This window comes from Pinus tabuliformis, chromosome 8 (genome assembly GCF_031772625.1).
Source record: "Pinus tabuliformis cultivar Carrire ecotype Pingquan chromosome 8, CPIR1, whole genome shotgun sequence".
NCBI classification, from domain to species: Eukaryota; Viridiplantae; Streptophyta; class Pinopsida; order Pinales; family Pinaceae; genus Pinus; species Pinus tabuliformis.
Genome location: NC_142294.1, coordinates 858351451 through 858368732, shown reverse-complemented (window position 1 = coordinate 858368732; position 17282 = coordinate 858351451). Strand labels below are relative to the sequence as shown.

General features: G+C 40.0%; 1 pseudogene; it reads left to right on the top strand.

Annotated features, from left to right (window-relative positions):
- Nucleotides 1–16696, top strand: part of LOC149238271 (4-coumarate--CoA ligase-like) — a 22519-nt pseudogene extending 5823 nt beyond the window's left edge.
- Nucleotides 16697–17282: the final 586 nt, after the last annotated feature.

The window sequence follows — 17282 nt, the reverse complement described above, 5'->3', positions numbered from 1 at the left end:
GATTCAATAAAACTTTATGATAAAACTTATTAATTCATGACTCCTGTGGGTAGGTTATGAAATTTTATCCTAATTAATTACATAAATATAATAAAGATTCCTGTGGGATAAAATTTATTATATTCAGTGTAATTAATTACAATTTAATGTCTAAATAATCTTCATGTGATCTAACCAATATATAATTTTATTTAATTAAAGATGTTGTGGCTAAAAAAAATAAAAAAATAAAATAATAATAATAATAATAATGTTTACTAAAAAGAGTAAGTCAAAATGACATTTTAATAAACTCCATATAAAAGAATAATAATGTTTACTGAAAGGAGTAAGTCAAAATGACATTTTAATAAACTCCATATAACTGTAATAATTCTCCAGCAAAATCAAAATTAAGGTTAAAGCAGTCAGCATTACCGAAAATGACTACAAATTGCATTGCAAGGCTATTGAGTTCAAAATAGAGATTCTCACAATTTAGAGTTATTTTCTTTAAGTAATACTTCAAAGGTCATCCCTATATTCATTTCCCCTAATATTTTATAAAATGAATACAAAAAACCTCATATTTAAACTCCAGCCTCCACAATTAAAATAATTTATACCCATAAGAATTCAATTACTCAATAGCATTAATACATCTATCTGATATATCAGTTGAGACAACTTCTGACATACAATACCTACAAGCAATGAAAGCTTTTGATATTTATAACAGAGTATTTTATACTGTAATAGAAAGCTTCGAGTAGCAGAACTAGAATATCCATGTAGTTTCTTCATAATAGATAACCTTTCAAAAAATAAGCTATTTGACTTTCTTGTTCACAATTTCGTTTGTGAACAAGACTGCAATACCGTCATTAATTTACGGGAGCCTCTACACATCATTATGGCTACTTGTGAAGTCCTAATGTTAAAACATTTTATTATTCGACAAAAATAAAAAAGCGTATCCTTGAGTGAAATTGTTTCAATGTTTTGGATTATCTTATTTAGCGTTTATTTTATATTGCATTTATATATGCGAAATATACACAATGCAGTATTTTTACCAACAATGAAGATCATATTTCCTTTATTTAAAATCTGTCATTACCATATGCCCATTAACATAGCCATATGATAGTTGAGAAATTATATGTCAAGACGAACAACTGCAAAGTATGTCTCTTTGCAACACTCTTATGAGTCATGACTAATTCCTTCTTTTGTATTTGGGAATTTGAGAAGCTTTGTTCTGACATGCCATTTAACGTATTTTGTCTCCTTAAAGACCCCATCAACAGAAAGATCCAATATCTGATCTTACTTATATGAAGAAAGCTCCAGACCTCGGCTAGTGTTATTCAAAAGCAAAAACTCAAAAATAAAACACAAAGACAGGCATTGAAACAGTACAGATACGACGTCACAATCGGCATTTACTTTTGAACCTGTAACTTTTAGATGCTGGAAAATTGTTTTGACGCAAATTTCATTTGCCGATTGGTAAAATCTCTTTACACATTGGCCAAACATGCATATGCACATAACACTTTCTTGACCTTTTCAAGAGATTCAGATGAGTATAATATAATAAGCTTCATTTTCCTTGAGTGATCAAATGCATGCATATAAACACAATCAAATGTGTATGTCAGAACTAAGGTGCTATGGCCAACTACACACAGGTCATGTATTCGACCCACGGTTTGCACAAAAAGAAATAAATTATGGAACGAAATGGTGGATCGAAATTCGCTTCTTGGCCAACACACAGCAAGGCAGAGGTAAAAGGCTCCGATACCAAATGTTAAAAAATTTAAACAGCGATTTGGCATGCGGAAAAAAATTCAATGAATCGTTGAAACTTAATGCCCAGGGATACGAATTACCTCCAGCCATTGGTGAAACTCTTGATGCAACTTCTTTCTAAAAAACCACGTTCCAGCTACCCAAGCAAAAAGAAAAGAATGCAGAAAATCTGAAGGCACTTCCAAGCTCTGCTATCTCAGCTAGATGGTGTGAAAAACTGAAGGGGATTGAGATGCAAGCTTGGGGACCAAACAGATGAATTTATAACTAAGCTTCCATCAAGCTTCTGATAGCTATGTGTCAGATGTCCCACAGATCAAGGCAGAGAACTCCAGATGGGAGTAATGGACCACTTCAGTAGCTCCCAACAATAAATTTATTAACTGCAGTTGATTTCCTTAACTTAAGGAAACTACTGCAGTTGGTTTCATAAGTTAAGGAAAGACTGCAGTTTAAATTCCATAATTGTAGGCAGCAATTGTGCATAAACTAATGGAGCTTCACTGTTCTTCCCTTGGTGCCTACAGCAGTTTCAGCGATCTCAAGGTCTCCCCTCGTCTTCAAATATGATGTGTCCTCCGTTAGGAGAATCATTTCAGGAGGCTCTCCTTTGCTAGATTATGAAGCTGAAACAAGACTAAGGGATCTATTCCCAAATGCTATATATGGGGAGGTAAGATAGTATAGTATAGTCTAGTCTAGGTAGTGATTGATTTTATCCAGATTACACTAATTTTTAACATTACTGGATTTGTGTTTATGAATTCAAACCCTGAAACCTTAACACAAGAAATGCTTTCACAGTGTATGCAGTCACAAAGAATGCCTTCACAGTAAACCTAGTCACCTTTTATTCCAGACACTTGTTAGCGAAGTAAATTACTTTTTATATAGAATTTATTTATTTAGTTAGTTTTAATTAGTATTCCAAAAATGATCTTTATTATTAGCTGATATATTCCATTATGATTATTATGCAGGGTTATGGCATGACAGAGGCTCAGGTGTTGGCAATGAGTTTGTCTTAGGCCAAGGAACCCTTCCCTGTGAAGCCCAACTCATGTGGAACAGTTGTCTGAAATGCTGAAATGAAGATCGTTGATCTAAACACTGGGCAGTCTCTCCCCTATAATCAAAAGGGAGAAATCTATATTCGTGGACTCCAAATTATGAAAGGTGAACCAAATTTATTTATTTTTGGGGGCTTAGTCCATCATCAGCTCAGTAATATTGATCATTCTCTGTGAGCTGCCACAGGTTATCTTAATGATCCCGATGCCACCAGCAAAAAATTAGACAAAGAGGGATGGCTACATACTGGTGATATTGGTTTCATTGACAGTAACGAAGAACTTTTCATAGTTGATCGACTCAAAGAACTTATCAAATACAAGGGATTTCAGGTATTCTACATTTCTATTTTTTTGTATGGTATTATCTTTGTTGAATTTAGTTATAAATTTAGTGCTATTGTAGATTTCAGAAATATTTTAAAATAACCAAAAAAAAAAAGTTTATTTAATCTATTTCATATATATCTATCAAATTCCAAAATATTATCACTTACGATAAAATTATAAATCAATTCCAAAATATTATCAATTCAGAAAAAATTACACATCAATTCCTCTAGAATTCTAAGTTCTTGATAAAATCCTAACTCAAATTCCATATACTCCAATTAGCCAACCTTAAATATTTTTGTTGTGAATGAATGTAGGTGGCTCTTGCTGAGATTGAGGGAATTCTACGGAGTCATCCATTTATAGTTGATGCCGCGGTGAACGGGTGTGTTGTCTTGTAATACCCTCTTGACATTATTTATTGCAATTGAGAACAATGACTAAATTGTATGGATTTTTGCATGTTTGTTCCCGACAGAAACACGGAATTGCAGGGGAGATACTAGTTGCTTTCTCTCGGAGTTGCAGGGGAGATACTAGTTGCTTTTGTGGTGAAAGTCGATGGAGTCGAAATCAGTGAGACGGGAATTAAAAACTTTGTCGCTGAAAAAGTTGCGTTTTATAAAAAATTACCGGTGAGTTTGGCTGGGTGAAACCCACGAGATGAGGGTTCAAATTTCATTGAGTGTATATATGACCTGTTGTGTCTTCGCTAGAAGAGTAGGTGACCCCATAGAGGATGTCTCTGTTCTTGTTGAGGCATAAGTTTCCTGCTATTGTGTGACTTGCAGGGGGTTGCACGTAGCGTAGGTTTATAGTGGCAGCCAGTTAGATTTGATCCTCGGTCTATTCAGAATAACTCTCACCAATTACCGATTATCCAAGATTCAATATATATATATATATATATATATATATATATATAGATATATTGTAAATATTATCCCAAACAGTTATTAAATTTGGAGAGTTGGTCTTAATTTTATTTGAAATGACATATATTTATCTAACCCTTCAAAGATGAAAAGTTATAAAAAAATTGTATTTTTCTTAACAAGTGTATATTAAATAAACTTTTTATAAAAAAATAAATAAAGAAAGGATTGTCTCTCAAGCATGGTCAAGGAAGCATGCTCCTTGCACATACGTGGCTGGGATGCAAGTTTCAATACGTAATGAATGATCCAATCATGAATGAGATATGTCATTCCGTGATGAATTATAGCAGTAATTACGCTTTAGATGCTTATTAAGATCTACAATTGGGTCTAAAGCCCGGTAAGGAAGTGGGAAAATTGAAGAGTAGGAAGGTGGCGTTTGAGGACGGGGAGGGACCACAAGCTCTTAATAATACGGCCTTGATCTGTCATTACGTGCGACTATCTGCCATCTCTTCCTGGTTGTTTCCGGAGATAACTACCACTCCCTTCCAATTCGATTTCCCGCATTGCTTATTATATAGAAAATGTCAAAATAAAATGGTGTTCTAAATCTTTAAAATTTAAAAAGTGGCTACATTAAAACACTATAAAATATAAATAGAACTCAGTAAATAGGGAAACATTTTTCCCAAATTCTATTTAAAAAAGGTAAATATATGTTTATTCTATTCATTAGATGATCTTCAAAAGCATTTGAATTTACATCATTGAAAATATAAATCAATTTGCACAATGGAAAAACTTTTTAGTTTTCATTTGTTTCTAATTTTTACTATTTGTTTTGTTTAGCTTGACACAGTTTAAAGCAAACCAAAGAAACAAATATATACCTTCAACAACCAAGGGAATTGAACTTTTCTCTTAACATTGTTCAGTCAAAGAACACTATCAATAAACTTTCATCTCCATTAAAGACTTCAAGCTCTATAGATTCAAAAATTTATGTAATTAATAGCAATATCTAATAGAGAAATATTGTAATATATAATACACATCTACAATGTTGTTTTTGTATGCCTTGGTTGCTCTTTTTTCTTCTTCTTTGAAAATGGTTTTCAAATTTGGTCCTTACAATGAATTCAATCTTGGTTGATGTCCTTTTCTAATAACACAGTTTCTTTTTGTTGATGTTTTTTTTCTAATAATGTGGTTTCTTTTCACTAAACAATGTCATTTAATTTTTCTATGATTTCAACATCTCCTTAAAGACCCTTCATAGCAGTAGCTACATGGACAACCACAAGCACTCCTTATTTCCTAGATGTTGAATGGAGAGAATGAAGCGGGAGAGTTGTATGGATAGCTATTGGCATTCTATATCTTTTGGGAAGACCAACAAAGGAAAAAGAAAATTAAGTTGTAATCCGATAGGAAAACCAATCTTTGGTTGTATGGTTATTAATAGAGTCATGGAGTTTCATTTTAACACTTGAGAGTTCTCCCTAGTTCAAAACTCTACATAATTTTATGGGAAGCACACTTATTATTTCTCAATTTTTTTAATAGTATTAATTTGTATGTTTTCAAAAACTAGAGAGTTAATAAAGAAAAATGTTTTTAAGATAAGAAAAGAAATATGAGGTTTTAAATAAATCTTGATTTTATAAATGCTACGCTTAATAGTAAGCTTGATTACAATAAGTTCAAATGGCAACAATGCTAGGCTTTTGTAAGCATTCTAGTTGTCAGTCACCGAATCATCTAAAAATAGAAAAGAGATGGTAGTAGTTATTTACGAGAGTATAAAAAACGTTCGTGAATCACTAAGCGTAGTTACCACCATCTAATGGGGTAATTTCATAATTGAACAATCTTGTCTGAATGGTTGGCTGACAAGAAAGAAAGAAAATTTTGCAAATTAGGAAAGAAAATGAAGATATAACATAAAATGTCTATGGTTATGATGTAAAAATGTCAATACTATCACTTTAATCTATTTTTAAGCTCGATAAAATTACATCTTTAACTAATCTATTTCATTTATTACTATAAAATGAAAATTTATTCATTTATTACTATAAAATAAGAATTTAAATTAATAAAGAGATTAGTTTATCTATATACCTATGTTCGCTAAAAATAAACCCTAAATAAATAACCCTATCGGCCTTATTATACCATCTCAAGATTTCCATGTCGAACATCAAACTTTCAAAGTAATGATGTCCTCATGGAAAATGTGAGTAACCCTATCAGCCTTATTATACTATCTCAAGATCATTATGTCAAACACCAAAGTAATGTCATGAGTATGTCCTCATAAAGGTAGGATGGAAGATGTTTTCATAGCGGTAGGATGATCAGTGCTCGAAGATATTTGACATCCTCGAAGATGTTGGGTATTTCAACTTGTTGGGAACGGGTTCCCCCAAGAGCAGTTTAGGGGCTAAAAGCCCATGTTTTGGGAAAATTTTGTAATAAAGTTGTAAAGTCTCCACATTTTGTGGTCGTAGAGTGTGGACCGAAGTCTCACCTGAAGCAGTATGGGGGGATGCTAGAACCAATTTTCCGCACCCTGAGATGGTTGTGATGTCGGTTTATACCCCCTACTCCTGCCTTCGCACAGGTCGCTAAGCCTTAGGGCTTATCGATCTACCCTCTATCCCGCCCTTCAGTACCTTTGCGAAGGTGTATGATTGACCTTTGTGCAGCCCTAACCAGTGGTTCAGGTACTTTCGCGCTCCTATGACGATGTATTGTATAGGTTCCCAAGTTATCTCAAGTGTTTTACTTATTCTACCAATTAATTACAGTTATCGTCATGTAAACTGATATTCTTACTTGTGTTCAATTAACAGATATAATCTCATACATTCGCACATCAAATAAACATTGGAATATAAACCTAGATCGTTTAGACTCTAGAAATCGATCAAACGTTGGCGAGTCAAGCAATTCTTCGAAGAATGTGTGGTTCACGCACGTCTGAGAGCTCACCAACTCAATGCTCAAAATGGCAAGTGTTTTTCATTGGGAAACCACATGTAATTTATAGGACATTTTGAATTCGAATCCGACCATTCCCCCCAAATTTGGTTCATTAATGCCAGATTGGTGGCATATTTTCAAGGATCTTACCCATAAATTTCACCTGAAATTCCACCCGCTTGCTCCATTTGGCCGCGTTCTCATCGTCAAATCATGAACAGTGACTTTAACGGTCACTTTCCGACTAACTTGCACAGTTTTCCCCTAGGTATTGCAAGTCTCTCTGTGTTGTTGCAAACCCTGTGACATCTCTTCGTTCTGTGCAATCCCTCGATTGTGCAATTTCCCAACCCGGGCAATGTATTTTATAGTCCCTCACCTCCTTTCAACTGCTTGGAGCTTTAAGACTATGCTACCATCATATAGTCACCTGACCTGATCACCAGTGTATGGCTTCAATCAGTTTCCATTCACCTTTCCTGGGAAGGGATCGCCATTCAATTTAACCAAATGAACTACTCCACCGTCGGTAATCTCCTTAATGACATAGGACCCTAGCCATTGCATCCTAAATTTTCCTGGAAATTTATCAAACTTCTTGTCATATAACAAAACCAGATCATTTACCTTAAAGGTGCACAATTTAATGTGCCCATCATGCCATGATTTTTCGCGTTGCTTTTGGATCTATTAGTGAAATCCAGCCAGAAACCTTTCTTCCTCAAGCTCGGAAAGCTATGCGAGCCTCTCTTTTAGGGCTCTGCGATCTGTCATACCTGTGAATGCCACTATGCGTAGACTAGGCACAATGTATTCCATTGGCATCACTGCTTCAACACCATATACAAGCCTAAAGGGTACCTGTCCAGTCAACATTTTGCATGTCATTTGCTAAGCCCATAGTACTACGGGTATGTGCAGGTCCCAATCATTTCTCTAAGCATTGCAAACCTTGGTCAAAACGTTCTCCAGTACCGAATTGAATTCTTCCACTGTCCCATTAGCTTATGGGTGATAAGGCATGCTTTTCTGGTGATATACCTGAAATTCCACCGTCAGCGTGTTGATCGTTTCATTCAAAAAGTGTGTACCGCGATCACTCATCAAAATATTTAGACACCCAAATCGCATCAGTACATACTCAAAGAGAAACTTTGCAATGGTCACACCTGTGCAGTCCTTCACAGGCTGTGCCTCCACCCATCAAGTCAAATACTTAGTCACGGTGATAATGTACCGTGCACCCGTCTTCTTTCCTTGAGGCTGAATGGGTCCCACAAAATCTATTGCCCATTTCTCGAAAGGTTGTAACGTCATCTATGGGTTTAGAGGCAGCTCATCTCTCCACGATGGCCTACCAGTCCTTTGACACACGTCGCACGCCCTGTAGTAGGCTTTTGAATCCTTATGGAGGGTTGGCCACCACAACCCTGCGCGTAGAATCTTCTGCACGGTCACCCTTCCTGCGTAATGCCCTCTCGCGGCACCCCCATGAGCGTCCGCAAGGATACTGCTTCTTTCAAACTCTAGTACATATCGTCACAATACTTCATCAGACCCCATTTTGTACAGATGTCTGGCAATGACATAAACGTCTGTGCGTGCACCACTAACTCCTTTTTCTATTGGGTGTTGTAGCCTTCCGGGGTAGTTCCTGTTGTTAGGAAGTGTATGATGTCTTCAAAGTGACCATCCACGACACACACTACAAAGAGCGACACGTTAGGTAATCACTCCTTCAAATTAGTAGGCTCTTCTCCTATTTCGATGCATGATAGATGGTCTGGTCCCCCGTTCAGTTGTTCAGGCTTCACAATAACTTTAAAATCATATTCCTGGAATAATAACAACCACCTACAGATTCTCCCCCCCAACACAGGCTTATTGACTAGGTATTTCAACGTAGAATGATCCGTATGCATCTTAAAATTTCCACCCAGCAAATAGTGTCTAAACTTCTGGAGCGCGTATACCATGGCTAGTCCTTCACATTCAGTGGTGGAATAGTTCTTCTCAGCCTTGGATAACCTCCTGCTTGTGAATGATATAGGATGGTCCAATTCTCCTTCAGCCTATTTCAGTACTACTCCCAGCGCTATACATGACGCGTCTACATGTAAATGAAACTCCTTCTTCCAATCTGGGAAGAATAAAATCGGCACAGTGACCATTTTTCATTTCAGCACATCCAGGTTTTTCTGACAGTGCTCATTCCAATAGAACATGACATCCTTTTTCAACATCTTCTCCATAGGCGTGGTGATTTGGGCATAGCCCTTGATAAACTTCTTGTAGTACCCAGTATGTCCCAATGTTGCGCGCAGCTGTTTAACACTCCTTGGGGACTCCAGGTTAATTCTCATTGCGATCTTCACGAGATCTACCATCAATCCCTATCTGCATACCACATGACCCAGTAGAGTCCCAAAAGGGACACAAAACAAACATTTCTTCATATTGAGCGCAATCTGGTACCTTTGACAAGTATCTAACATTAAGCACAAACTTGCCACATGGTGTTTTACCAACCCAAACATAGTCCAGTCATCAAAGTACACCTCCAGAAACTTATGAATGAAGTATTTGAATGCAACAATGACTACGCGCGAAAAAATCGCAGGTGCATTCTTTAATCCGAAAGGCATTACGGTGTACTAAAAACATCCCCATTTAGTCACGAAGGTCATCTTGCTTCTATCTTCAGGTGCAATTTTGATCTGATGGTACCTAGAGAACCCATCAGTGAAGGAGTACGCTTCCTGGCCACCTACATTATCCAATACCTCATCAGTGAATGGAGTCGGGAAAGGATCATGCATGCAAGCGTCATTCAACTTCCTGAGATCTATGCATATCCTTATTTCATCCTTCTGCTTCTTTTCCTGTACCACCATTGGGCTCACCCAATCATATTCCTCTACGGGATCAATGATTCATGTCGCGAGCATCTTATCTTGCTCTAAGAAAACCTTCTCCTTATACTTTGGATTGAGACGGTAAGGTCTTTGCCTGACTGGCTTCGCATCGGGTTTTAACGTGATCTTCATAACGCCCAGGTCTCCTATTATCCCCTTTAACTCCGTAAAATTGGTAGGGAATAAATCCTGGTATTTGTGGAGCAATTCGGCGACCTTATCTACTGTCGCATCATCCCAGTAATCTTTAATCTTCTTGAATTTGGGCTCCGCCTCCGTGCCAATATTTACCTGTTTAGTTTTCAGTGACACGGTTATATCAGGATTCTCGATCTGTGGTCCCTCGACCTCGTGGTGACCCTTGGTTTCAGGGATATTAATCTTTCGGGGGTCCTCATCTTCTTCTTCAACAGTCACGTTATAGCATTCCAGCGCGTGGCTCAGCTGAGTAGTCCAATTGGGTTGAATCAAATCCAAAGGATCTTGTGGTATCCTAAAGATTGTTGCTTTAACTTCTTGTAACGCTTCGTCAATATAGTCAAACCCATCTTCGAAGCTGAACATCATTATGAACCCTTCGCGCAAAACATCCCATTCTTTTGTGCCATGGCAGAGCTCTATCTCCAAGTACTAGTTCATCGAGATGACATCCAGGGTGTGACAAAACAAGTGCACCCATTTAGGTTGGGGCTTTGCTCCATAGGCCTGATCCCATTTGGCCAATTGTTCTCGCGGATCATCCTTCCTGTCATACTTGTCTGTCACTCGTACCTTCGGCCTCTCATAGTGTGTTTTCATCATCCTCCTATACTCACGCCAATCATCAAAGCTACTCTTGTGCATACCCCACCATCTCGCGGCATAGCGCGCAGTGCCCAGTCCAAAGCCTGGAAGTGCTGCCTCTCTAGTACTTCCCTCTCAAATGCATCAAAAAACACATCCACAACATTCAAGCCATCATAAGTGGGCAGACTTCCTACCTCTGACAACACACAGCACAGCGATAGAGTCAGTAGGTTACAACTCAGCGTAGTTACTTCATGTAGCTGATTCTACCAGTGCTCTAATTCTTCGTCCGAGTATGGGGTGCAGGAACTCTCAAGATCCCATGTAATTCTTCCATCCACTGTCAGATTCACCAAATCTTGGTCTCGCGTTGTTATCTTATATATGCAGTCCAAATCGTCATCGCTTTCATAATCGCAGATTGGTTCAGTATAGCGCAATCCTTCTGCAGGATCTAGGGGTACTATTACGTGAAGCAATTTCTTTTCAAATGTCATCTTTCACTTCTTTAGGTTAATTACCTCATTCATGTCAATAGCCCAATCAATGCCAAGGAGTATTGGGTAAAGGTTGTCGTCATCCACAATTTCTGTTACTTCAAAATCATCCAATGCGCTCGCACCTTCAATATCTACAGTTACTCCCTGCAACCGTCCCATGGGGATGATCTTCTACTGATTTTCCATCCTTAACTGAATCGGAGACCACTGCAACACGGGTCTCCCCATCCGCTCTCAAGTCTTCTTTGGAAAAATGTTTGCGTCTAACCCTAGATCCAGAATAACTTGATCCATTTCATATTCTCCTATTTGCACGGTGAGTCTCATCTCACGTCTTGTCCTTAACTTATGCTTACCAATCTTTCGTACCACATGCGGTTCACCCGTAGTGTTTCCGGCGCATCTATTTATAAGTTCCTATAACCCTTTCATAGCCTTGTTATCGCGCAGTAGCTTCATGCAGGTCTCTAGAAAGGTTGTAAGCATAGAAGGGTCCATTTCCTAAACAGGTTTATCCCGGCTCCTTGAGGTAGAGGCCTCAACAAAGCTCTTCTTTTCTTCCATGAACGTTTCGCGTGCGCACTCCAAATCAAATTCAACCTCCTTCTCTAGAGCTTTGCGAACCCATGCGCTGTCTTCAAGTTGTTTCCCCTTGTCATCGCCCATTGCAATTCCACTTCGGAGCACTATATTCACATTCGGATCTTCTTCACGAGGCTCAACCCTCGTCATCTGGGATTGAGGCTAGATTTGATTTGGAGTGCGCACACGAAACATTCATGGAAGCAAAGAAGAGCTTCGCTGAGGCCTCTACCTCAGGGAGCCGGGATAAACCTATTCAGGAAATGGACCCTTCTATGCTTACGACCTTTCTAGAGACTTGCATGAAGCTGTTGCACGATAGCAAGGCTGTGAAGGGGTTACAGGAACTTATAAATAGATGCACCGGAAACACTTCGAGTGAACCGCGCGTGGTATAGAAGATTGGTAAGCATAAGGCAAGGATAGGATGTGAGATGAGACTCACCGCGTAGATAGGAGAATATGAAATGGATCAAGTTATTCTGGATCTAGGGTTAGATGTGAATGTTTTTCCAAAGCAGACTTGGGAGCGGATGGGGAGACCCGCGCTGCAGTGGTCTTCGATTCAGTTAAGGATGGAAAATCAGCAGAAGATCATCCCCATGGGATGGTTGTAGGGAGTAACTGTAGATATTGAAGGCGTGAGTGCATTGACTGATTTTGAAGTAATAGAAATTGTGGATGAAAGCAACCCCTACCCTGCGCTCCTTGACATTGATTGGGTTACTAACATGAACGAGGTAATCAAACTAAAGAAGCAAAAGATGATATTTGAAAAGAAATCGCTTTGTGCAATAGGTCCCATAGATCCTGCATAAGGATTGCGCTATACTGAACCAGTCCATGATTACGAAAGCAATGCCGATTTGGACTGCATATATAAGATAAGTATGCGAGACCAAGATTTGGTGAATCCGACAGTGGATGGATGAATTACATGGGATCGCGAGAGTTCGTATACCTTAGACTCGGACGATGAATTAGAGCGCTGGAAGAATCAGCTACATGAAGTAACTACGTTGAGTTGTAACAAGATGACTCGGTCGCTGTGTTGTGTGGCATCAGAGGTAAGAAGTATTCCCACTTATAATGGCTTGAATGATGTGGATGTGTTTTTGGATGCATTTGAGAGGGAAGTACCAGAGAAGCAGCGCTTCCAGGATTTGGACTGGGCACTACGTGCTACATCCGCAAGATGGTGGGGTATGCGCAAGGGTAGTTTTGATGATTGGTGTGAGTATAGGAGGATGATGAGAACACGCTTTAGGAAGCCGAAGGTACGAGTGAAGAATAAGTATGACGAGAAGGATGATCCGTGCGAACACTTGGCCAAATGGGCTAAGGCCTATGGAGCAAAGCCCCAACCTGAATGGGTGCACTTGTTTAGTCACACCCTAGATGTCATCCCGATGAAATGGTACTTGGAGACAGAGCTTTGCCATAGCACAGAAGAATGGGATATTTTGCGTGAAGGGTTCATAATGAAGTTTAGCTTCGAAGATGGGTTTGACTATATTGACGAAGCGCTACAAGAAGGTAAAGCAACGGTATTTAGGATACCACAAGATCCTTTGGATCTGATTCAACACGATTGGACTACTTAGTTGAGCCACGCGCTAGAATGCTATAATGTGATTGTTGAAGAAGAAGACGAGGACCCCCGCAAGATTAATATCCCTAAAACCAAAGGTCACCGCGAGGTCGAGGGACAGTAGATCAAGAATCCCGATATAACTGCGTCGCTGAAAACTAAACAAGTAAATATTGGCACGGAGGCGGAGCCCAAATTCGCAAAGATTAAAGATTACTAGGATGACGCGACGATAGATATGGTCACCGAATTGCTCCAAAAATACCAGGATTTTTTCCCTATCAAGTTTACAGAGTTAAAAGGGATAATATGAGACCTAGGTATTATGAAAATCACGTTAAAACCCAATGCGAAGCCGGTCAAGCAAATACCTTACCATCTCAATCCAAAGTATAAGGAGAAGGTCCACTTAAAGTTAGATAAGATGCTTGTGGTAGGCATCATTAAGCCCGTAGAGGAATCTGATTGGGTGAGCCCAATGGTGGTACAGGAAAAGAAGCAGAAGGATGAAATAAGGATATGCGTATGGTATGCAGACAGGGATTGATGGTATATCTCACAAAGATCGCAGTGATAATTAACCTGGAGGCCCCAAGGAGTGTGAAACAGCTGTACGCAACATTGGGACATACTGGGTACTACAGGGAGTTTATCAAGGGCTATGCCTAGATCACCGCACCTATGGAGAAGTTTTTGAAAAACGATGTCACGTTCTATTGGAACGAGAACTGTCAGAAAAGCCTAGATGCGCTAAAAGGAAAAATGGTCACTGCACCAATTTTATTCTTCCCAAATTGGAAGAAGGAGTTTCATGTGCATGTAGATGCGTCATGTATAGCACTAGGGGTAGTACTGACATAGGCTGGCGAAGGAGAATTGGACCATCCTATATCATTCACAAGTAGGAGGTTATCCAAGGCTAAGAAGAACTATTCTACCACCGAGCGCGAAGGACTAGCCACATTATATGTGCTCCAGAAGTTTAGACACTATTTACTGGGTGGACTTTTTAAGATGCATACAACTCATTCTGCATTGAAATACTTGGTCAATAAGCCTGTGTTGGGGGGGAGAATCTGCAGGTGGTTGTTATTATTCCAGGAGTATGATTTTAAAGTTATTGTGAAGCCCGGACAACTGAATGCAGGACCAAACCATCTATCGTGCATCCTAACGGGAGAAGAGCCTACTAATTTGGAGGAGGGGTTCCCTAACGTTCAGCTCTTTGCAGTGCGCGTCGTGGATGGTCACTTTGAATACATCATACACTTCCTAATGACATGAACAGCCCCAGAAGGCTACACCACCCAACAAAAAAAGGAGTTAGTGGTGTGCGCAACAAACTTTTCTGACATTGCCAGACATCTGTACGAAATGGGGTTTGATGAAGTATTGCAACGATATGTACCAGAGTTTGAAAGAAGCAGTATCCTCGCGGACGCTCATGGGGGTGCTGTGGGAGGGCATTACGCAGGAAGGGAAACTGTGCAGAAGATTCTACGCGCAGGGTTGTGGTGGCCAACCCTCCATAAGGATTCAAAATCCTACTGTAGGGCGTGCGACGTGTGTCAAAGGATTAGCAAGCCATCACGGAGAGATGAGCTGCCTCTGAACCCATAGATGACGTTACAACCTTTCAAGAAATGGGCAATATATTTTGTGGGACCCATTCAGCCTCAAGGAAAGAAGACGGGTGCGCGGTACATTATCACCGCGACTGAGTATTTGACTCGATGGGTGGAGGCATAGCCTGTGAAGGACTACACAAGCGTGACCACTGCGAAGTTTCTCTTTGAGTATGTACTGACACGATTTGGGTGTCCTAAGCTTTTGATGAGTGATCGTGGTATGCACTTTCTGAACGAAATGATCAACGCGCTGACGTGGGAATTTTAGGTATATCACCTAAAAAGCACGCCTTATCACCCACATGATAATGGGACGGTGGAAGAATTCAATAAGGTACTGGAGAACGCGTTGACCAAGGTTTGCAACGCTCAACAAAATGATTGGGACCTGTGCATACTCGCAGTACTATGGGCTTATCGAACAACATGCAAAATGTTGACTGGACAAACACCCTTTAGGCTTGTATATGGTGTTGAAGGAGTGATTCCAATGGAATACATTGTGCCTAGTCTGCGCATAGCGACATTCACGAGTATGACGGATTGTGGAGCCCTAGAAGAGAGGCTCACGCAGCTTGCCGAGCTTAAGGAAGAAAGGTTTCTGCGTGGATTTCACTAACAGGTCCAAAAGCAGCACGAAAAAGCATGGCAAGATCGGTACATTAAACTGCGCACATTTAAGGTAAATGATCTGGTTTTGTTATATGACAACAAGTTTGATCAATTTCCAATAAAATTTAGGATGCACTGGCTAGGGCCCTATGTCATTAAGGAGATTACCGATGGTGGGGCAGTTCAGTTGGTTAAATTGAATGGTGATCCCTTCCTAGGAAAGGTGAATGGCAACTGATTGAAGCCATACACTGGTGATTAGGCCAGGTGACTATATGATGGTAGCATAGTCTTAGCGCTCTAGGCAGTTGAAAGGAGGCACGGGACTATAAACTACACTGCCCGAGTTGGGAAGGATTGCGTGGAACGAAGAGATGTCACAGGATTTACAACAACACTGAGAGAGTTGCGCTACCTAGGGAAAAACTGTGCAAGTCAGCTGGAAAGTGACTATTAAAGTCACTGTTCATGGTTTGACAATGAAAACGCGGCCAAATGGAGCGGGCGGGTGGCATTTAAGGAAAAATTTATGGGTAAGATCCTTGAAAATATGCTGCCAATCTGGCATTAATGAACCGAATTTGGGGGGAACGATCGGATTTGAATTCAAAATGGCCTATAAATTACATGTGGCTGCCCAACGAAAAACACTTGCCATTTTGAGCATTGAGTTGGTGAGCTCTCAGACGTGCATGAACCACGCATTCTTCGAAGAATTGCTTGACTAGCCAGCGTTTGATCGATTTCCAGAGTCTGACTGCAATATCATCTGTGACATTATCCTAGGATCAGAATTTATGGATGTTGATGCAGTGACAGCTGAGGGGGCTGTGCCGGAAGTTTTTATGGAGGTAGAAGGAGCTACTCTGGAGGTTGCAGAGGTACTAGCTAAAGTCCCCAAGTCACCATGGACGCCTAGACCGAAGCCTACCTCGACCAAGTCAAGTGCGAAGGATAAGAAAGGCAAGCAGGCTGCGACACTGGTGCGCACGTCGCCTAGAAGAAACCCATAGAAGGGCAAGCCCACCGCGCAGGGAAAGGGCAAAACTATTAACTTGGAGCCAAAGGAGGAAGAGATTGAGGACATCTCGATGGATGATGAGGATATGGGGGTGCAAGTGGAAGACATTGAAGTCGAGGGTTCTGACCCTATTACTAAGTTTCCCGAATACTTCCCTCCGTGCAAGGGAAAGACCAAGGTGCCGAAGGACATTGATGAAAGCAAAGTCGCCTTGCACATACATCTGCTATCGGACGAGATTGTCTTTGAAAGACTGCACTTGGGGCGGGTTTCACTGTTGAAATTAGAATATTGGGACTTAGCTGACACTGAGAAGTTCCCTCACTTGGCAACAGACCAGCTAATGCACTGTGTTTTTCATACAACCACCGGGATGACTGCATTGGAACCGTGGAAGTGGCTCAGGGGTGTAGACAAGGCAGATCTACTCAACCTGTTATGGGTGCCACTCTGCAATTGCACACCCATTACATTATTGGTAATCAAGCAACTACTATTCTTGGTACACGATGGGTTTTTGTGCCTGGAGGAGCCGATAATCATCATCGATATGTTGATCCATAGGATCACGCAAATGC